This window comes from Eulemur rufifrons, chromosome 7 (assembly GCF_041146395.1).
Source record: "Eulemur rufifrons isolate Redbay chromosome 7, OSU_ERuf_1, whole genome shotgun sequence".
Lineage (NCBI taxonomy): Eukaryota > Metazoa > Chordata > Mammalia > Primates > Lemuridae > Eulemur > Eulemur rufifrons.
In genome coordinates, this window is record NC_090989.1 from 208,318,835 (window position 1) to 208,341,488 (window position 22,654).

Sequence of the window (22,654 nt, forward strand, 5' to 3'; positions counted from 1 at the left end):
GAGAGGCAGAGCTTTGTGAAGTCAGCATGGGGGCAGTGGAGGGCCCTGGGCCACACCCTGGCCCCACCCACCCCTGCTGCAGCTTGTGCCTCCTGTCTTCTGCAGCCACCTGGAAAAGTTCCGGGACAAAAGGGGCTTTTGTCAGCTCTCATGTCCAGATCCCCCAGGGAAAGTATGCAAACCAGCACCTGCCAGAGCCCACCAGCCACCTGGGGAGCGTGCGGAAGATGCTTCTCCTGCCACCTCATCCCCATTGGCTTCCCCGGCTCCCCTGGCCCAGCGCCCTTCACTTCTGGCCTCCACCCTGCCAGTACAACCTCAAGAAGACCAGTCTGACTTGATCAGAATCCCCCCAGGCACTGTCCCAGAGAGCTCACCTCCAGGTTACTCTTGTTCGGTGCCTCCTGTCTTGGCCACCTTAGGCCTTGAACGCACCATTTTCTTCCTCTCCTGGTGGTGGGCAGCTGCCAAGGCCCTTTTCTTTCCCACCTCGCCACATAGCAAATCCCAGAAAGAGCCTCTTCTCCACCATCCACCTGACGCTTGGCTGTGGGGAGACCCCACACACAGGCAGAGAGAGGGTGGTGGCTCTGCTTTCCTCAACTGTGATGTCCGGAAGCTCCTGGAAATGCTCATTACCAAGAGAGCAGGACTGAAGCTGTGGAAGGAAAAAGAAAAGGATAGGTCATTTCTGAAACAAGTGAGCCCCGATTACCCGCAGGGTTCTCTGGGGAATATGGTAAAGTCACCGAGCTGGGAGTGGGACACCACAACTCCATACTTCTTCTGGAACATGAAAGAGAAACCAGAGCAGCTGCCGGGTCCTCAGCAGCTCTCCCATCCGAAGGCCATGGGGGACCACTTACAGCAGAAATGCGGCCAGCTCTTCTGGGGCCTCCCAACTCTGCACAGCGAGTCCCTGGTAGCTGCTGCCTGGGTCTCTAGGAAGCCTTCTACAAAACCACCACGTCGCTTTGTTTCCTTCAATGAAGTCCCTGACTTTTTTCCTTCAGAAAATTGGAGGGAAGAACCTTCACAACCTCCCCAGGACCAGCCTGGGCCCCACCACGAGGCCCAGCCCCAGGCTTTGATTGAAATCTTCCCGAAGCCCCAGCCCCAGCCTTTGACCGAAACCTTGCCCAAGCCCCAGCCCCAGTCTTTGACTCAAACCTTGCCCAAGCCCCAGCCCCAGCCCCCACCTTTGGATAAGATCCACAGCCAGGTCCCTCTGTCTCCTGCTCCCCCAGAAGTACCATATTGCTCTCCACCCCAGAGTAAAGGGGACCCTACAGGAAGCTGTAGAACAACTTGCCCTACATCCCAGGAGAAGGCACAATTCCTCATCCCAACTGCAGGTGAGCATCTGGAATGGCCCTTGCAGAAGCGACTGAGGTGGAAGAAAATGTTATCCTCTCTGCTCAAAAACTCTCAGGCACCCTGTAGCCAACCCACTCCAGACCTTCCCCAGGATAGCGAGGACTCCCAGAGCCACAAGTCTGGCTCCATTCTTCTTGGAGATTTGATCATCCCTGAGCACCAGAAGCAGCACAAGCAACATATTCAAAGGAGTTTCACCCCCGATAAAGACCAGTTGGGCCCTCCCTGCAGATCCCAAGCACCCATGATGCAGCCTCAGGGTGAATTCCCAGGGAGGGGTCAGCCTGGGGCAGAAGACAAGCATGGGGCATTTGCAGGTAAAAGCAGCAAGGATGAACAGAAGATGGGGTCCAGGCACTCTAAAAGATTCTCTCAGGAGAGTTCCATAAGTGTCAAAGAAGACAAGGACCCAACCAGGAACCTAGGGCAAGATCTGAAGAGGTTCCCAGAAGATCTATACATAGGTTCAAAAAATACCTTGGTGAAAGTTCTGGACGACAAGGAGGAGGAGGAGTCAGATAGTGACTGGATTAGGCTCCAGAGGTATAAATCAGGAAATTATGTACCCAGGGGCCCAGAGAAGCAGCAGGTTGACAAAACCCTGAATTTCCAATTGGACCAGAAGATGGGGGAGATCAACGAAGGCACGGTCCCTGTGCGTGAGCATCAGTCCAGGATCACTGCCAGCCGTACTGTTCTCAAGTCTGACACCCACCATAAGCCCAGAAATCTAGCATCCTTGAGGGGTCAGAAATGCCATGTGAACACCTCCCAGGAGCTTTTTTTCCTTGATCCCTGCACTAAAGAGATGCTAGAAGCACATATTATAAGGTTTCGTGTGAGGCATAGGTGGGGTTCCAATCTCCAGTCTCTGGAGCGCATAAATCTTGAGCGTCAAACCCCACCCTTTCCATTCTCCAGCCTTCCCTCCTGGGCCACTGGTGAATTTGGAGATGGCTCCATAGCTGAGGTTGCCAATTTTCTGGGAGAACATCCTTGGAAAGGTCCAGGAGAGAAGGTGATAACAAAAAAGTCAGTCCTCACCCTGACTGGTTTTCTCTCTGCCCCCTCACTTGTGAGTGAGAAAGTCCAGAGGGACCGGAGAGATGACCAATCTGGTGACAACCGTGGGCACTCAGAGGCCTCTCCCAATGGACAGGAGGGAAGGTGGCCTTCTCAGCCTCTCACATGCAGCGTTGGAAGCAGAACGTGGAAGAGTAGTACTGTCCTGGGGGTCGGGAGAGGCAGCCCAGAGCCAAGTCCAAGTCCAGCAATGGCCAGGCATGATCTACAGGAGGAGAAGGAGAGCATGGCCTCAGGAGTCCCTTGCAGTAGCATAGCAATGCTGGGGCTCAGCGTAGGGTCCCAATGTTCAAGGGCCGAGAAGACCATGGAGCCAGTAGAGGGCAAGGAGGAAAAGCCCCCTGCTTGGGAAGTCATGCTGGGAGCCAGTGTGATGGCAGACTCCCAAACCATTAATGTGAATCTGGGTTCAGGGTCTCTGGGGCCCAGTAAAAGCTCCTCATTCTCTAGAATTTCTGGTACCCAGCATCCAGGAGACCTACGCCTGAAAACAAAGGTTACGAGTAAGTTTTCATTCAAAGTGGAGGTAGAATCAGAGAAGCAGTTTCAAGGCCCTGCCACTGGTGTCCTCCTCCAAGACTGTGCCACTGGCCTCCATTTTCAAGGCCGTCACACCGACATACTCCCCACAGCAGACATGTTGGTTTCTCAGGAACCTCAGTCCAATTCCCAGGCCTCTCTGTCTGGTACCCAGAGTGTGCCCAGTAAGGACGCATCAACTTCTCAGGGGCTATGTGACCCCACTTGGCATGGAGGGAGCAGCCAGGGACAGCAGGAGCCCAGAAGCCCAAAAGTGAGGGCCTCCTGGAAGACTCAGAGCAATATGTGTGGCCCTACTGACAAGAGAGAGAGCAGTAGGAGGCCCAAACCAAGGGAGCATGAACCAAGGTCTGCAGGACCAAGGCCCTTCCAATCCAGTGGGATGAGTCGCCCTGCTCAGGTCAGGGAAAGAGAAACCCCTGGGAACAAATACTCTCAGTTACCACAAGAGAAGGGACAGGCACCTCCAGAAAGCTACTTCGGAGAAAAGATCAATCGTTTTCTGCAGCGCCTCAAGCCCAGTAAGAAGGGCAAAGAGCAGGAAGATCCCCTGCCGAAAGGCAAGCCTGTGCCAGCCACTGCCCAGAGCCCAGGGCAAGCCACAAGGTCATCTATGAACATCAGGGCTGATGAGGTCCGGGCAATCATCACATGTGTTGGACAGATTTTAGTGGACAAATTGGGGCTGAGGCAAGAACATCGTCCCCTGGCGTTCAATTTCCGCAAAGAGGAACCCCAGGCCCCAGTGGATGGGCGTTCCTGCTACCCCAAAGGTCCCTACCACAGAGGGCAAAGGAGAGTGATGAGAGATACAGCCTCCAGTCACCCCACCCCCATGGGCCACAGCTATCTTGTCAAGAACAAGTGGGTCACAGAGAGGGACAGCAATTGGGCCTCCCCACCCAGGGAGCCTGTGCTCCCGGCCAGTCCCTGCCAGCATAGGCCAAGGGTGGCAAGAGCTTCGGGCCACCTTCTCCGTTAGACAACACACTTGTCCGGTCAGCAAGATTCTGCCTTTTATGCCTTTCCTTATGGGAAAATTTTCTCACAGAATAAATTTTATTCAGGCAGAGAAAACCTGTTTTGCCTCATGTTAGCACATCTGGTATATGCTAATGGCTTCTTCTTATCAAGAACATGGGCCAAATAAATGTGTTTTTCTCATCAGAGGTAGTGGCTTCCGTGTGGGATGCTGGGTTGCAGGGAAGGGGTCAGCATTCGCTCTGCCTGGGTGTGGCTTCTGGGCGGGACAGGCATGGGGAGGCTGACCAGCTGGCAGATGCTCTGTCACCCCAGGTCCCGCACTGCACCTTCTTTTCATAACTCGGTCATTACAGAGAGACTTCAGGACCGTCAGGACTGGCAAACCCTGTGGACACCCCACCCCGGGATCTGACTCACACTGTTTTTGCCCAGGCTTTCCCTCTACACGAACTTTGTGCAGTGGTGGGGGATGGGTTTACAGAGGCCTCTAAGTGGGGAAATTCCCCTCAGGCTGCAGGAATGTGGGAGCCAGGCAGCCTCACACTGCCTGAAGTGGGTCAGGAAGTTTCAGGGTGGAGGTGCTGGCCCTGGGTGCAGGGGCAGAGAGATCTGGCCCCCATGACTTTCCTGGTGAGGAACAGACGACCCTGCCCAGAGCCTGCTGAAGGATTGGAGAGGCAGCCCAGAGCCAAGTCCAAGAGATGGTCCCTGCTGGCCCCTCTGGGCTCAGCCTTGGTGACAGGAGCGTGCCCCTCCCATCCTCCACCTTCCTCCCTTTGAAAGCAGCGGCCAAGACAGGGCCGGTCTGGGTGGGCGCAGCAGGAGGTGCGAGGGCCTCGTCTGCCCTCCTGGCCACCCGCTTTCCCCTCTGGTGTGACCAGAATGGGGAACCATCTGATGGTGGCAGACAGAGGATGAGGGTGGAGTGTGGGAGAAGAATTGAAGAGGTGGCAACCAGGAGGATGGCAGAGCTCACCTGGCACTCTAAACAGTGACTGCCCAGTGCACCCATAGGCCAAGGGGGTCAGGCAGCAGCCCCATGGCAGAGGGCTAGACCAAGGGGCACAAAGCCTTTGTAGGAAGGTGGCTTTTCTCACTGCATATGTGACCAGCCTGTGCACTGTCACCTCTGGAATTCTAGAGAGGACTGGTAGAAAAGACAGGACTCAGGTGCTTGTGGTATCACAGTCTGGTGACCTTCACAGACATGTGGCCTCAATGCTGCTCCCAGAGCTGGGGTACTTGGAGGGCCAGTGTTGTGCCTGGGCTGCTCCTAGAGCCTGTCCCGTGTCCGCTGGGGACAGGGAAGCCAACAGGGGCATAGCAGCAAGGGGAGCCAGGGCCTGGGAATGCTGGAGCTGAGCAGTGACCTTACAGAGAGACCTCCACAGAGACCCCTGACAGAGACCCCCACAGAAAGACCCCCACAAAGATGGCAGAGACATTGACAGAGACCCCCAGAGAGAACTGTGACAGATATGCCCATAGAGAACTCTGACAGAGACACCTATAGAGACCTCTAACAGAGACTCCAAAACAGACCTCTGACAGAGACCTATGCTAAGAGATCCTTATAGAAATCTCTGAGAGAGACCCAAATAGAGACCTCTGGCAGAGACCCCAAGTGGGAAACCTCCACAGAGACCTCTCACAGAGACCTTGGAAAGAGATCCCCAACACAGCTCTGACAGACCTCCATTGGGACCTCTCACAAAGACCTCACAGAGACCCACACAGAGACCTCTGACAGAGATACTCAGTGATAGACCTCATAATAAGAACTCTGATGACACAGAGACGATATCAGAGACCTCCATCGAGACCAACCAAGAGCTCTATTAGATACACAAATTAAGAACTCTGACAGAGATATCTACAGAGACTCCCCGAGACCTCTGACAAAGAATCCACAACAGACCTCTGACAGAGATCCCCACAGAGAATTTTGACAATCACAGTGAAAAACTCCCACAAGGACCTATGACAAAGAGGGACCCTGAAAGACCACCACAGAGACCTCTGACACAGACCTCTCACTGAGACCCCCACAGAGACCTCTGTCAGAGACTCCCACAGAGATCTCCAGAGAGACCTCTGATAGCCATTCACACAAAGACTTGCAGAGACCTCTGACAGAGACCCACCTAAGAGACCCTCATAGAAATCTCTGAGAGAGACCCAAATAGAGACCTTTGACAGTGACTCAAACTTAGAGACCCCCAGAGATACCTCTGACAGAGACCCTCATAGGTGCCTGTGACAGACAGCCCCAGAGACTTCTGACAGAACCCCACACAGAGACCTCTGACAGAAACCCACATAGAGAACACTGACAGAGACCCACACAGAGATGTCTGACAGAGACTCTGTGGGGAGGGGGCTCTGCGGCCAGCGAAGGTACCGGAGCAGGTTTCTGGGAATTGAAAGAAGAGACAAGCAGTAGTGGGTAAAGGAAATATGTTCTTTTATTGCCGGGGGGATGTAACCCACCGCAAGAACATGGTGAGCGCTTTTATATGGCTCAGAACAATCATGGCAACATGCCAAGCAAAGGCGTGATTCACATAGGAGGTGACATCATGGTTACGTAACCATGCTGACTTAAAGGCCGGCAGAAGACACGCCAGCAATCATTTTAGTTTGGCTTAAGAACCTATTGCCTATACAAATGCATTTGCCTTACAGACCCACACTGAGATTCCTCCACAGAGACTTCTGACAGACGCTTCCACAGAGAACACTGACAGGGATCCCCACATAGACTTCTGACAGAGACCCACACAGAGACCTCTGACAGACCTACACTGAGAGACCTCCACAGACCCTTCTGGTAGGGACTCCCACAGAGACCTCTGACAGAGACTCACACTGAGACACCCCACATCCTCTGTCAGAGACCAACACCGAGAGACCTTACACTGAGACCTCTGACAGAGACCTCATATCTATCCTTAGGATCCTGATCAGCCACCCGGTGACAGGTCCTTCTTCATGGCTCTGACAGCACTTGGCAAACTGGCAGCACAGGAGAGAATCTCAGAGATTTGCCGTGCTCCCTGGAGAGAATGCTTGTGTATTTTTTTCTTTTCTAATCTTATTACTTTTCTTTCTTCTGAAAAAAATCACAGATTGCACATATAAATCTGGAAAATCTTTTCCTTCACAAAATTTCATTAGCTTGAGCTCTGACCCACAGTTTAGAAAAATCCCAAACTTTGAAAGCAAGCAAAACTGTCACTATCTAGTGAGCGAAAATTATCTTCTTGGTCTACTTTTAGTAATCATCCAGTCAAATGACATTAGGGGCCACATTATTTTATTGGGCACAAATCCCTGCACTCAAAATGACTGATTTTACTCTGGAAATGTGAAGAAAGGCGCCTTCGGCAAACGGACTCCAGAGGAGACAAACCTGCAAAGATGCATTTGCCTCCCACTCGCTCCTGTGGGGCTGTGCAGCTGGCATGATATTTTGCACATGACAGGTTGTGTCAGGTTTGTGAAGTTTGCCTTATTTTTTAAAATGAAACAAGCTACATTAGCAAGCATAGGAAGATTTTTCATAAATGAGACATATTTCTAGCGCTATTTCTATTAGAACTTTTAACAAATTGATAGTAAAAATTAAATAATTAACTGACATTGTTTATTTTTGCTCCTCAAAATGTGACAGTGCCCTCAGATGGTACTACACGTTCCCATGTGTAGTAGCAGAATATGATAAAATCCTAACCCTAATGTTCAGCTAAATCATCTTAACCTGCTGAACTATTTAGAAGAATTCATTTTTTTTTATTTCTGCATATTATGGGGATACAAATGTTTAGGTTACGTATATTGCCTTTGCCGCCCCCCGCCCCGCAGTCAGAACTTCAAGTGTGTCCATCCCCCAAACGTGTGCATCGGGTATATGTGTGTATATTCCCACCCCTCCTCCCCCTTCAAACCTGCCTGACTCCCGATAAATGTTATTCCTACATGTCCACTTAGGTGTTGATCAGTGAAACCAGTTTGATGGTGAGTACATGTGGTGCTTATTTTTCCATTCTTAGGATACTTCACTTAGTAGGATGGGTTCTAGCTCTATCCAGGAAAATATAAGAGGTGCTATATCACCATTGTTTCTTGTAGCTGAAGAGTACTCCATGGTATACATATACCACATTTTATTAATCCATTCTTGCAGTGATGGGCACTTGGGTTGTTTCCACATCTTTGCAATTGTGAATTGTGCTGCTATAAACATTTGAGTGCAGATGACTTTTTTATAGAATGTCTTTTGTTCTTTTGGGTAGATGCCCAGCAATAGGATTGCTGGATCAAACAGTAGATCTACTTGTATCTCTTTAAGGTATCTCCATATTGTTTTCCACAGGGGTTGCACTAGTTTGCAGTCCCACCAGCAGTGTATGAGTGTTCCTATCTCTCTGCATCCACGCCAACATTTATTGTTTTGGGACTTTTTGATAAAGGCCATTCTCACTGGAGATAAGTGATATCTCATTGTGGTTTTGATTTGCATTTCCCTGATGATTAAAGATGTTGAGCATTTTTTCATATGTTTCTTGGCCATTTTTCTGTCTTCTTTTTAAAATAATTCCAAGAAATATACATTTCCCAAGATTCAGGCAGTCAGGCTCTGTTTTATATTCATTGCAGGGTGACAAAAAGGACACATTGATTAAAATAATTTTGAAATCTTAGAAAATATATAATTGAATTTGTCCTTCAGATATACATTGTCCCAAATTACTTGGGAATTGACATTTTAACATTTGTTAAATTAAAAAATATATATATTTAACCAACATTTTTATGATAATAATGATAAAGGTCTCAGTATATCCCTAACACTTGTCAAATTGTGCACTTAGTTGAGACTATATATTTCTCACTGTTCATAGAATCCTGTTATCTTAAGATAAAAACAGATGTCAAGTGTCTATCTCTAATGAAGTGTCTTAGATTACTCATTGGGATGACAGGGTCATGGTGCCTTCTCTAACAAGGTAGGGTTGAGCTAATGGGAGGGCTCTGAGGTTGTATATCTATTTTTTAAATTAAGAATAACACAGTCAAATAGTAATGTATCTTACACAATTATAGCTATTAGCTTTTTGAAATTTGCTCCCTGTGTGAGATTTTCTTATTATGTTCATAGAATTATGCAAGGTGGCCATTCCAGTGACCTGTAATGTCCAGTCAATAATATCAAGTGACCAGAATAACTCAACATTCCCCTATGAACAACCACATCCACAGTGTCCCACAATCATGGGAATGGTATTTTCTTTTTGGAAGTATCAGCCCGTATGCCTAAATCATGTCTTTAAATAAGATGAAACCATATTCTAGAAAAAGATATAAAATAATGGAACTTCTGGGAAAATAGATGAGGATTTAGGAAACGCTAGTATCTTTCATAGGAAAACATGACCACCTCATCTCATCCTGGTACCATGACAAAGGAAACATAGGCGACGCAGGTCTGTCATCTAAGCTTTTTCTTCCTAATTTTTTTTTTTGGTAAGACCTGTGGGCCAAAATATTTTTACAGAAGTGATTTATGGGAAATGTGGCTTGTAAAGTTCTATAGTCACTCTTATTCCCCTTGGAAAGGAGCATGAAGCCAAACCAAATAACCAGGAAAAATATTTTCTGGAAAAATGATTACATTCTCTTGAACTTTTGTAAGTAAAAGAGAAGATGGAGGCTTCAGGTAGGAAGCTGAGCTATTCTCCCCTGTCAAGTAACTACATATTTTATTGGCTGTTAAATGGAAGGACTCCCAGGAGGCTGTCTGATGGGAGGGTCCGCAGAAGGCAGATCAAGGACACACTGGTGCAGGTTCACGATGGTCAGCACATCTGACAGACGTGTGTGTAAGCCAAGCAGGAAGCAGACCTTGGCAGAAGAAGCACTGGGTGGTGGTCCCATTTGCTCAGTGGTGACACCACGCTTCACCCCCAGCTCACTCCATACCATCCCTCATTGTATAGGGACTTAGGGGTGATTTTAGATGAAGAAGAAGGAGGGGAGGAAGATGAAGAGCCACTGTCAAAACAGTAACTATGGCCTGTCCTCTATCCCAGTAACCTGATTGACAAATGAGGACCCTGAGATATCCCCCAACCACACATGCGCTTGGTTCCCACATCTTCTGACTCAAACCGATGCTTCCCCCACCACGTCATCCAGCCCATGGGGGAGAAGCCCCTTCATCTGTGAGGCAGGTGATAGCCTGACAGGAAATTATTTCTACCACCACCAGGTCAGGATGCATATCATTATTTCAGCAAAAAAAAAAAAGCCACTTTGTCATTTAGATAATGACTTATTTCATAGTGTGGTAACTCTCTTAATAGCGGTCTTATTTTTAATCATGGTATGGTTTAAGAGGAAACTAAAGATAAGCAAAGGAAATTTGACTTTACAACTTCCATGAAAAACAGTGCATTAGTGCGTTCCACTTCTCCCTGTGGGACAGACTCCATCTTGGAAAGGATACCTTTCCCTGAATCCTGAACACACCTGCAATTTAAGATGGTTATCACAGATAAGGAGTGGAGGCAAAAGCAGACAAAATCATTTCTGGAGCAGTCGTCCCCATGTTGTCCCACCCTGCCTTCACTTAACAGGCATGAGGTACCTTGGTGGTGGGGCCCAGGGTGGGCTTTCCCCAGTAGGAAGGGCAACACAGCATGCTGAGGTGCAGAGAGAAAACGTTAGAGCTCCATTTAGGTTCTTTTTCATCTCATTCTTCTGAGGTTTACATATATATATAATAAAGTTCATAATATATATACAGAAGTATTGTCATACATATCAATTACAGAACCACAATGCATGCATATCATTGGCAAATAAATGAATATATTAATAAACATACTAGAGCCGCAGAAAAAATGCTCATAAAGCATTTTACTGACTGGGAGAATGACAGAAATCTTGCAGAAACACTGGTATTTTTAAGGGAACGGACCCAGAATGCAACACAACCATGGGCTCTGGGCTGCATCAGGCAACCACATTTATTTGTCCAGAAAGTGAGAGCCACAAACTCCAGAAGAGCCATTTCCCCAGACTCTGAAACAGTGACCTCTGATCAGTGTCCCTTTCACAGGCAGAAGGTGGGAAACACAGAAGGAAGTGGACCATTTCCCAATTGCCTGCAGAAACCACAGAGCTGTGGTGCAGGAGGGACACATGAAAGGTTGGGTGGGTTGGGGAAGATGGGAGCTCAGGGCCAGTTAGAATGCAGGACTTCAGGGCCCGCCAGGGCCAGCAGGGCTGAGGGGTGTGGGAACCAGCAGCAGGGACCTCAGGCAGGGCCTGGGGAACTGCAGCACACACCTTACCCAAGAACCACTGTGGTTAAGAATGCAGTGGTTTACATTTCCACCTAATGGTTGCATGTATCCTGTTGCTTTTGAAAGACAGGCGCCAAAATTCTGAAGTATAATAGTAGTGGTAGGCAGTAGTTTGATTTACTACTTTTTAAACTTCAGTTTCGTATATGAAAGGCCCAATGGAAAATATTTGTTTTGAATCATGTAAGCAGTTCTAGGGACAGAAAAGAAAAAAAAAATAGACTGTTGTTTAGTAATGCAGGGGTGTTAAAAATATTGAGCAGAATTAAACATAAGATAAATATTCTTAGCATCCAAATCCATTGATCATGCTCACAAACTGGCAAATGTTGAGAAAGAGTCCTAGTCACCAGGCCAAGCAATTACAGTGAGTGCAGCCCTCCCCAAGCACGGGTAGATCTGAAGCTCTTCCTCCCACTACATTACTTCAGGGGGTACAAGATAAGATTATTTGATCAATAATCAAGTTTTAGTGAAGGCAGCATCTGTAGTTGTCAGCACTTGCTACTGAAGGGTAATGTCTGAAGAACAAGTTCAGGAAGAGAAGTATTTTGGTTTTGATGCCAAAATCAATCCCTTGGACACATCACTTGACATAGAAAATGGATTTAAATAAGAGTCTACACTTGTCAATCCACTGCACACTATCTACATTCCCAAGCAACCTTCTGCAGGAAGGATACCATTATTTCACACAGTCTGTCATCTCTAACACAGTGGGGTGGTCAGATATACTTGTCAAGGTGAAGTGGGATGTCACTGGAAGACTCAGTGCAAGTGTGAAAATCTTGCAACCTCCTCTCAGAGATATGGTTATCAAATGAGATAGTGCATTGATGTATCCATGCACAGAGGGGTCTTAGGAAGTACTGTAAATTACAAAATTGAAAAAAGCGACACCTGGCGATCTCTGAAGCGGGACTCTCTGTTTAACAGCACCCTACTGGTTTCATGGGCTACCATGTGTATGTTCCTTTTACTAGGGTAACATTGTCCCCCTTAATCAGCATATGGATAATTTAACAGTGGTTAAATTCTTGATTATTGAAGCACTCTGTATTCAAAGTATGAATTGACTTAAAAGTGTTTCTGTGAATGTCTTCTCATTTTTATGTCATTCCTCATTGATATTTCACTGGTTTTCTGAGAGGGTAGAGCCAAATCAATGTGTAGTCCACAGCTTGTACTGGGAATTCAGCACTGGCAGAGGTGGAAACTCTGAGCAAAGGGAATCAAGGGATGTGAGCTGAGCCAGTATTTGAGGGAGGGTGAATGAACCAAAATCTTCCTGGTGATTGTAACATTTATGAGTTTATATAACATCAAAATAGAACAAATAAAGAATTTGGTAGTTAAGCCAATTTTGGAAAACGCATTCAAATCCATGTTGGGGCTCAGAAAAAGCTAGCCCAAAATGAAGGCCTCAGAAGAAAATGTTTCTCCCTGACCTTCTGTCTCTGGCCCCTCATTCTCCCTCAAGGATAGCTGTACATGCTAGAACCCCTCTTCCCCAAGGTGGGTCATAAAAACCAGAACTCCTTTTCCCCAAAGCCAGCTATAAAACTTAAAAATATTACTCTTTCCCCCATCTTTCTGTGTAAAAACTGGTCATAAAGAAACTATCCTTAGATTTGTGTTACCTGTTCTAGTTTTTGCTGGAAAACACTGTTTTCTTTATTCTACAAAGCATGGCACATTACAATTAATCAGTAGACTTGAAGCCTGAGTGACTTTTCTGTCTCCTTCCAGCAGTTTCTGCCAGGTTTGCCTGTGCTTGGGTTGGGAACTTTCCTCCCTTCTCACCCCCACCGGCAGCATCTCCTGCTCACCCTGACCCCCTGGTTCCCCTTTTAATCCTCCAAATATTTTATTATCATATACAGAATTTTTCTGTTAGGAAAATATTCTACTACAGATGGCTCTGCTACTGATCAACTAACTATAGGTTTACAATGAATGATCAATCCATGTGATTTGCCTATAAACCTGAAAGAGCACATTGAATACTTCTCCGTTTTCTCAGAATAAGTGAAGGTACCCATTGATCTATTATTGAAAATAAAAATTTATGAAAAGGCACTTATGAATAAGAACTAAGAACTTTTGTCTAGCCCAAGATCCCAAAGATTTTCTTCTAGGATTTTTTTTCTAAAAACTTGTAGTATTATGTTTTACAGTTAAGTTTGTGATCCATTTCAGGTTAATTTGTGTGTATAAGGTATAAGGTTTAAGTTGAGATTTCTTAGGCTATGGATGTCCATTTTCTCTGGCACCATTTGTTGAAAAGACAACTCCTTCCTCTTTCATTGCTTTTGTACCCTTGTCAAAAATGAGTTGGGCATATTTGCGTGAGTCAATTTCTGGGTTCTTTATTTTGTTCCACTGATCTATGTATTCATCTCTCTACCAATATCACACTGTCTGATTATTGTAACTATATACTCAACCTAATATCTAGTAAAATCATTCATGTATTTTATTCTTCTTTTTCAAGAATTAACTATTCTAGGGTTTACTTTTTCATATAAATTTAAAAATAAGCTTATCTATGTGCACAAAAAAATCTCATTGAGGTTTTGATAAGAATTTTATTAACTCTACAGATCAATTTGGAGAGAACTGACATCTTTGCTAGGGTGAATCTTTCAAACCATGAACAAGGCATGTGTATGAATTTATTTAGTTCGTCTTTCATTTTCTTTCATCAATATTTTGTAATTTTCACCCTACAGATTATGTACAAGTTTTTTCAGATATATGCTTAAGTATTTCATTTTCTTTGGAACAATTGTAAAGGTGTTGTGTTTTTAATTTTAGTTTCTACATATTCATTATTACATAGTAATGTGATGAGTTTGGGAGTATAGAGCTTTTATCCTGAGAACTTGCTGAAGTAATTTATTATTTCTACAAGATTTTTGTAGATTCTCTGAGATTTTTCATAGACAATCATGTAATATGCAAACAGGGCCAGTTTTATTTCTTCCTTTCTAATCCGTATGCCTTACTTTTTTTCTTGCCTGCTTGTGTTGGCTAGAACTTTCAGTTCTTTGTTGAATAGGCATGGTGAGAGCAGATATCTCTGCCTCGTTTCTAACCCAAGGGGGAAAACATTGTCTTTAACCACAAAATATGAGTTAGCTGTAGGTTTCTGGTAAGAGTTGGCTATAGGTTTTTGGTAAATGCTCTTGATAAAGTTTGGGAAGTCCCCTTCTCTCCCTAGTTGTCTGAGAGTTTTTATTATAAAATGGTGTTATATTTTGTCAAATGTTTTTTCCTGCATCAATTTACATAACCAAAAATGATTTTTTCTTCTTTGGCTTATTAATATAGTATGTAACATTAACCAAGTCTTGAATACTGCACCAGCCATGCAAAATACCTAAAATAAATCTGTATTAGGGAGGGCTGCACTGAGAGAACTTTTGTTACCTGAGAGACTATCTGCATAACAAGACAAGCTTTATTCATCATTTATTTTCTCCCCTCACTTTCCCAGAACTTATGTGGCTACAACCCCCACCCCACCAACCCAAAGTCCCAAACCCCTGCCCCCATTCCTTCTATAGCTGAAGATGCTGTAATATTAATATATAAGCGTCAGTCATCTGACCCGTGTGAGAGTCCCTTGCCTATGTAGTTAAATATGTTTTTTTCCTGTTAACCTGTCTTTTGTCAGCTTAATTTGTAGCCCAACCAAAAAACTTAGGACAGTGGAAGGAAGCCTTTTTTCCCTCCCCTACACCTCAGTACCCACTGCCAACTGAAGCAAAAGAATATTGCTAAAGCCACCTGTACACCTTTTCCCTTTTGAATTAATTACCTTCCCTCTGCAGAAGTAATGGATTTTCTGAATTTACTGTTAACCTTTACCATGCAAATTTCTATATAGTAATAACATGAATAAATCCCTGAATTAGTAAAAAACAAACAAAAAACAAACAAAATGAGAAGGGGAGGTGGGACTCAAGGTGGTCTGTAGGTTGAACTCTATGATGACGTCATCCGTATTCAACCAAGTTGATTCACCCCATGGAAATTTCATGATTCAACTTAGTAGGTCATTACTAATTCCCTAATGTATCTTAAAGTTCATTATCAGTAAATATATTTACCTTGTTTTTTTAAATTTCTTAATCTTTTCCTCATGCTGGTATTGCACGGGAATACACACTGAGTAAGAGTCCTGCTACAATATCTTGAAAGAAGGAAATCCAGAAAAGGCTTGCATAGTAGCTCACTTAGCCAAGTTTATGAAGAATCCTTTAGATACTATGGAAGAGCTAAATCTTTGAAAAAGATTTAGGGGTCAGGAAACTTACCCAGAAGTAGCTGTGACCATAAAAGGAGCAAAATGGGCAAGGAAGATACCAGAACAAAGCCTCAGGGCTGTGCCTATAAAACAGAAGTTCAGAAAAACCTAATTTGATTTTTGTGCCAGGGAAAATTTCATTTGCTTTTCAACTTCTGTCTTCTCTTTTCTGTTCTGTAATATCCTTATTAATCATTCAGACTGAAGAACTTATCTTCCTTTCAGCACTTCAAATTCAGTATGATTTTTTTAAAAAAAGTTAGACAAAACAATTGCCTGAGAAATGGGAACAATCCCGAGGGAGCTATAATGCTACTCTCCAGCAAAAGTTTGATTACTAAAGTTCCTACCAAGGAAAAATTCAGATACAGGAAAAGGCTCACATTTAGTTTGAGAAAGTTTGAGGGAAGTTGCCAAAAACTCAATAGAAAGTTTCTGTGGCAATACTTTCCCCATTCTTACGTTCTATACTAATGATAAACAAAGTGGTCAATGAATTACAATTTCTATCCTTAAGTAAGTAAATACACTTAACCAATTGCTCAGAGAAGCTCACAGTGACATCCAGGCCATCATGAACGGCCTATGTGTTATAGACGCCATGCATCTCTAAACTGAAAGGAATTAGGTCTATGCCAGCTCAGCCATTTCCTGGAGTTACATTAATAATAAATCTTTGCACACACACATATTGAATTTCTCTCCAGCTATTTTAGAATGTGTAGTGGTTGTTAGGTTGTTACTGCTATTGTTCTTAGACTCAAGTCTCAGAGATTATTCCCTGACTCAAAAATCTTTTAAGGACAACTTTACTGGGAAAGATTCTTTGGTGAGCTGTGAACCAGCGTGGCATGCTCTAGGCAACATCTGCATTTAGGGAAGTACACTGATTTCTTCTCTCTCTTCCTAAATGCCTCTGTGATACCTGCCCAGGCACTGCCTAGGGGTTCCAGTTGTCAGAGGCTCTGTTGGACCATGTATTAAGCAGAGCTCCTTGGAAGACAGTGCTGGGCTGCCCATTTCCTCCACCCCCAGCCTTGTTCCTTGCTGTCCATGCTTTTGGACGGAGGCCAGTATGTGCTCAGGAGGCGATGAGAAGTGTGGAGTATAAAAACACATGGGCTCTAAAGTAGCCTTCAGGCCATAGAGACACAAGTGCCCAGACGTGATACTGACGGAAAACTAATAATCACCATGAGGATCCAGCACTGAAAGTGAATTCCTTTAATAGACTCATGCAAAGTCCCTGTTGACCCACCAAGGCCCTGTCTCGTCCTGGGTCCCTCTGTCACTGGCTCTGCAGATCCCCTAGGCACCCCTCCCCCAGCCTTTCTTCCCCCACGCCTGTTTTCAGAGACCTACACTCACCATTTTCTATCAGACTTCCCTGAGGGTCATCCAGTTGTGCCCCTAACCCAGAGCTGAGTGATGCCTCCTTGTGGAGTCTCTAAATGACCCACGTCTGCTGGGTGGTGTCCTCGCAGCCCAGTCCTAACAAGCACTGGGCACAGGGCACAGCAAACACCGGGAGCTAGTCATAGGGTCTCCAGGCTGGCCTGGGGCAGCCTCTCCAGCCCACACCCACGCCTCCTCCCAGGAAAGAGTCCCTGGAGTCGGGAGGCAGGGCTCCCCTGAGGAAAGAGGACGTGCTCACACTCTGCACTCAGGCTGGGGAAGGTTGGAGCTCAGGACCCACGGAGGCCCTGCAGGGCACTCACCTTCCCTCCCGGGAATCCATGATGAGAGAATCCAGGCAGGAGCCGGAGGCCTTGCTCACACGCACCCTTCCCACGCAGCCGGGTCACTGCTCCTGCGAAATCACCACGTTGACTTAATTGTAGCTGCTGAGAAAAGAAGGAAAAACAAACAAAAACAAAAATAAAATCTGATTGTTTACCAGGAGATGAACAAACTTGCCATTGCAGCACCTTCAAGAATTGATTGAATTCTGAATGAAATGGTCTCTTTCATCTCGCTTGTGATGGTTACCTCCATTTCAGACACAGTATGCTGAAACAGATTCCCATTCTGTGTTCTGAAACAAATCGTGCCCCACCTCCCTGCAAGGCCCTCGTCCTTTCCGCACTCCCCCCGGGTCATCCTCACACAGAACAGGTCACCTTTGTTCCTCCTGTGGCCCCACCTTGCCTGTGGAACACAGTCTCTGTGCCTTATTCTGATATCTGAGGCCCCCTACAACGTGTCCCTAACCACCTGCCCAGACTTGGCTCTCTCTTCTCACTGTCTGGTTTCCTAAGCTACAGCCAAGTTCCATCCTGTATCCTGTCTGTCCTGTGAGCACATCACATCCTTTATGCCTCAGTGCCCTGCCCGGAGATTCACTCTGCCCACAGTGCCCCCCTCCTCTCAGGACTGTTTAAACTCCTGAGTGCTAAGGTCTCCAATCTGCAGCTGGGTCCTCTGCGGAGCCTTGCCTGTCTTGACAGCAAACGTCCTCTGCAGCGTCCCTGGAGGTGCCAGGGCAAGGCATGGATTCCAGCGTTACACCAGTAAAAGCAAAGCTTTAGCCTATGAAGCAACACCTTGATACATATTTTGGGCAACTGACTAAGGCACGATAGATTTTTTTGAAGATCACAGTGTTGAATGGAAGACCGATGGCTGTGCTGTGAGAATGCATCTCAGTTGCCTGTAATCGGGCCCAAGGAGTCCGGCTCCAGAGATGCACACAAAGGAAAATGCTCTTTCTTCAGCATCAATCTCCAGTATCCTCAATAACATCTTGTATTATATTTATTTTTTAATATAGTTGATAGTGTATCCAGGTGAGAATAAATAATCATAAGCTTTCTGTAAGTTCTCAAAAATACTTCTCCCAAAACTTTTTTAGGTAAAGGTATACTATCCTCTTATTGTTATCATGTAACTGTAGCTTTACATCTTCTAAAAACATGTGGAATCACGTATGACGTCAAAGATTTCAATTACGTAAAAATAAGAATAGTTGCTTTTGTCCCGAAAAAATGAGGTGGGGCTGGCCTTTCTGTGGCCCGGCCTGACTGTCACTGTGCTGGCCACTCTCTTCCATGGGCCGGGCCACACGCTCTCACCACACATGTCCCTTTGGATACTTGAACAGCAGTGATGTTGATTGCCTCTTACCTCCCTTCTTCCTGATCAAGAGAACTGTCCCGAATGGCTAATGCCCCACCTTGATCAATCCCTTTGACCAGTCTTCCTAGAAGGCAGGAGCACCGCCAGGCTTGGGCGTGCAGGCCACACCCTCCCCTGGCAAGGAGACTGCACTTCTCTGAATGAGGCCTAAGCCCTCATTGCCTCCATGTAGTGCCCAAGACTTTCAGCCTGTGGTTCTCTCCGGAGGCTCATGCTGGTGGGTGTTGGGATGTGGGTAGGCCAGGGAATGCTGTGGCTCCTCCTCAAGGCCCCCTGTCAGCCTGTGTCTCCCCAGTTCAGCCTTCACACCCACCCAGGGGTCTCCTTGCATGTACCCAGCCTATACCCTGGCCTCTCTGGGTGGCCTTTGGGGCCTTCATTCCAGCTATCTCCCCACAAAACTCCTCTTGATGGGAGGGGGAAGCAGAGGCAGGGGTTCTGGCCCCTGGTACTGTGGAGAGGGCAAGGCGTTCACATCAGGCCTGGGGACAGTCACCACCACTCCTGATGGAGTGCCTGCCCCACTGCTGTGTGCCTGCCAGTTTTCATGGTGTGCCTCCCCTGTGCCTTCCCAGCAGTCCTGCTGTAACCGAGTGAGGGCGCTGCTGCTCTGCTGCAGGGAAATGGCCAAGGCTCAGACCTCAAAGAAAGGATTTCAAAGTCTTAGGCTGAGGGTGGGAGTTTTAAAAGGGAATTTGGTATAAAGGGCATGCAGGAGTGGCAAGGAGGTGCAGGTCAGTGTGATGACTGCCTTGAATTATTGCCCCCGCTGGGGAATGGGCTGGCGCTATCTCGAAGGCTGTTTATCCATAGATTAATTGCAGCCTGGAGGTAGTCTCCTGGTGGGGGTATGGATTGTTCCAAGACTCAGTCTCTGGAACTTCTAAACAAGCACATAATTAGGCGACACTCGTGCGAGGGAGCGCCTGGTGGAAAGAAGGAGGGTAAAGCTCAGTGTTTCCTCATTAAGAATATAGCAAGAAATGGGCAGGAAAATTTCAAAATGGGGCACTGAAAAACAGGGCACTGGTTACTCTGGGAGGCAGGCAGGCCACTGTGGCCATTTCAGGGTTACAGACGGGACAACAGATTCTGCAGAAGGCAGAGGCCAGCTGAATGCCAGAAAGTGCACCAAGAACCCCAGACTCTTGGGGCAAGGCGGTGTCGGCCAGAGGCCCCAGAGCTGCCACTGCAGAATGTTTACCTTTCATTTTAATATTTTACCTATGTTTATCTTTCTAAACTTGGATTAGATCAGACATTGGCAATGGTTTTTGTACTTTATGTAGAATATATGTGAAACACTATAGAAAATGGCTGAAGTAGAAAAATTATCATGTTTAAAAATAGTTGTAGGATTTAGTTTTGATACTAAGAGTAGAATTTCATTTACCTTAGGTACATTTTATCCTGTTCATAGTTTTCTGTTTTGTTATGTTAACATTGCTGAAACCCAGGCACCTCCTGGCCACTCATTTCCTACGCATCCATCCAGCAAACCTACTGCAAATAGCATTCAGTTTCCTGTAGGTGGGAAATCCAGATGACCCAGCCAGCCCACACATCCTGAGTGTCCTAGTGGCTACAGCTTCATTAGGAGGATTTGACAGACTCTTCTGAAATTTTGTAGGAATTTTAATTTAAGACACAGTTCCCCAAGTCCTCTTTTTATCTTTTTTTTTTTTTTTTTTAATGAAAACAAATCTGCCTGTCCCCAACTCTGAAGCACACCTGACATTTCCTGTGTCTTCTACAAGAAGATCATTCAAGCCTTTATGGTCACATCTGTAAGATTCCTTGTGTCAAGGAGCAAAATGTGTCTGGTACTAAAGAATGTGTAAAATGGCCAGTTGCTTTTTAAAATATATTTTCCCCAGTTTTCTCCTAATGGCATTTGATAGGATGGCCTTGCTAATAAACTATCTAACAGAGAAAAAACAAACTAACAAAAAAAAAAAAGGATGATGCTCACAGCACATAATTGTCCCTTTGAAGGGAAAGATCACAGCACAAAACCCCCTTGTTTGATTAAACACCTGTGGCTTCTGTAAGAGTTTGTTTTAGTAGCCTTGAAGAGCCCTGAGCAGATAGCAGGGATGCAAGCTCCCCACCCCAGCTCTTGTCAGACCACATTCCAAGGACCCTGATAAGCCAGAGAAGAGAAAAAGAGGGAAAAACAGATGCAGCCACTTCTCAAGACCTCTTCTTATCAATCTGCCACAACAATTTTTTTTTTTTTTTAACACTTTATAACCCAAAACCCAAACTACTTGTCCTCTGGGCCAGCATTTCTCCTTTTTTTCTCTCATGTCATGCCTTACACACCTTTGGGAAGTAAAATAAACTTTCTTTGTTTAAAATTATCCTAATCTTTGTGTTGAGAATTCTTTCTCAGTCCCTGTTACAAGGCCCCACCCTAACGTGGTGGCCTGTATGGGGAAGTCACTTCTTTATCTCCATATGGAGAACTCACTTTTCTGCCTCTGTCTCAAAACTGCTCCCTCTCCCTCCTCTGCTGCTTCTCAGTGCCCCAACACCATTTGGAATTTGGTAAGTCTCTAGGGATGGTCACATACTCGAGAAAGAGTTGGCAGATTCATGGTTATGGAGAACCCTGGTGCCAGGTCTGCCACTCTTGGAGATGTGCCTTGGAGGAATACCTCCTAATCAACTCCTCCCAGACTTCACCCAGACCCAGGGACTCCTGGCTTTGGGGAAGCTCCTCTCTAGGTTTTGGTCTGACTCAGAACTCAGGAATGCCTACTGTCTGATCAGCACCCTGAAGGTCATCTAGTTGGGGATGCCCCACTCACACTGTCTGAAGTTCTCTATGTTCAGGCTTTCTTTAAACTTGCTAGACATTCTGATCACTCTGGCTGCTACATGTTATGTCTTACTCCTGCATCTCTCCCACTGTCTTCACCTTCCAGATGATGTTTCTCTTTCAGCTCCCCCCGTTCCCCCTCCTCCTCCTTCTCTGTCTCCACCACTCTCACCTGGTCACACTCGCTCCTGCCAGCCGTTCCAAACTCCCTCCCTGCCTGTGCACCAGCTCCTTCCTTGGGTCCTTTACTGGATCAAAAGACATTATAAATTACTCAAAGCCAAGATGAAAAATCAAGCTCTTTTGCTTTTGCAACTGTCTGAAGCCATTCACCTCTTTACTTACTTAGATCCTGACACCAGGGAGGGACAAACTGCCTTAGCAATGCTCTTCATCTCCCCGTTGGCCCCTGAGATTTGGTGTAAACTCCAAAACTTGAGAAGGGCCTCAAACTCCACAAACAAAACTTTAAATCTGGCCTTCAAAGTCTTTAATATCCAGGATGAGGAAAGGTGACAGAAAAAGAGGGAACAGGACTAGTAGCAAGTCCCAGAGCAAAAAGAAGTTTTCCAAATGGTGGCTACCACTATAAAAAGAGCTTTCAGAGACAGAATTACCTAAAAGGCTCAGGCAAAAAGGCACCAGGAACACAACCTGCTCTGGGACCTGAACCCTGTTTCCACCATAACCATCTGGGTCACTGGAGGAGGGAATGCCCCAGGAAGTGGGCTGTGCCCTCTCTGCAAAAGGGAAGGGCACTGGAAGCGGGAGTGCTTACTCCTTGAGACCGGGGAGTCTGAGACCTGGAAGGCATTTGCCTTCCAGAACTGGCGGGCCCCCCTGAGCTGGCATCCTCCATACCCATGGACGTTCTGGGACTGCTTCAGTCAAACTGACAGGCCCTGGCTTCAGAACCAGCTTCACTTCACAACACTGAGGTGGCTGTTGCAAGTAAGCTGGTTGATTTTCCGATTAACACCGGAGCCACTTATTCTGCTCTTCCTGAATTTTCAGGATCTCTACTTCCCT

The 22,654-nt window shown here is 46.0% G+C and overlaps 1 long non-coding RNA gene across 2 annotated transcripts; it reads right to left on the minus strand.

The window, feature by feature from the left end:
• Nucleotides 1-597: 597 nt before the first annotated feature.
• LOC138387173 (uncharacterized) lies at nucleotides 598-17,461 on the minus strand. 2 transcript variants are annotated; one of them, XR_011233920.1, is made up of 3 exons: nucleotides 17,385-17,461; nucleotides 15,677-15,749; nucleotides 598-658 (listed from the first exon to the last, which is right to left on the minus strand). It is a non-coding gene; the product is annotated as an uncharacterized lncRNA (long non-coding RNA). The 2 variants fall into 2 exon arrangements; XR_011233921.1 differs by lacking the exon at nucleotides 598-658 and adding an exon at nucleotides 11,528-11,547.
• Between the last annotated feature and the right edge of the window lie 5,193 nt (nucleotides 17,462-22,654).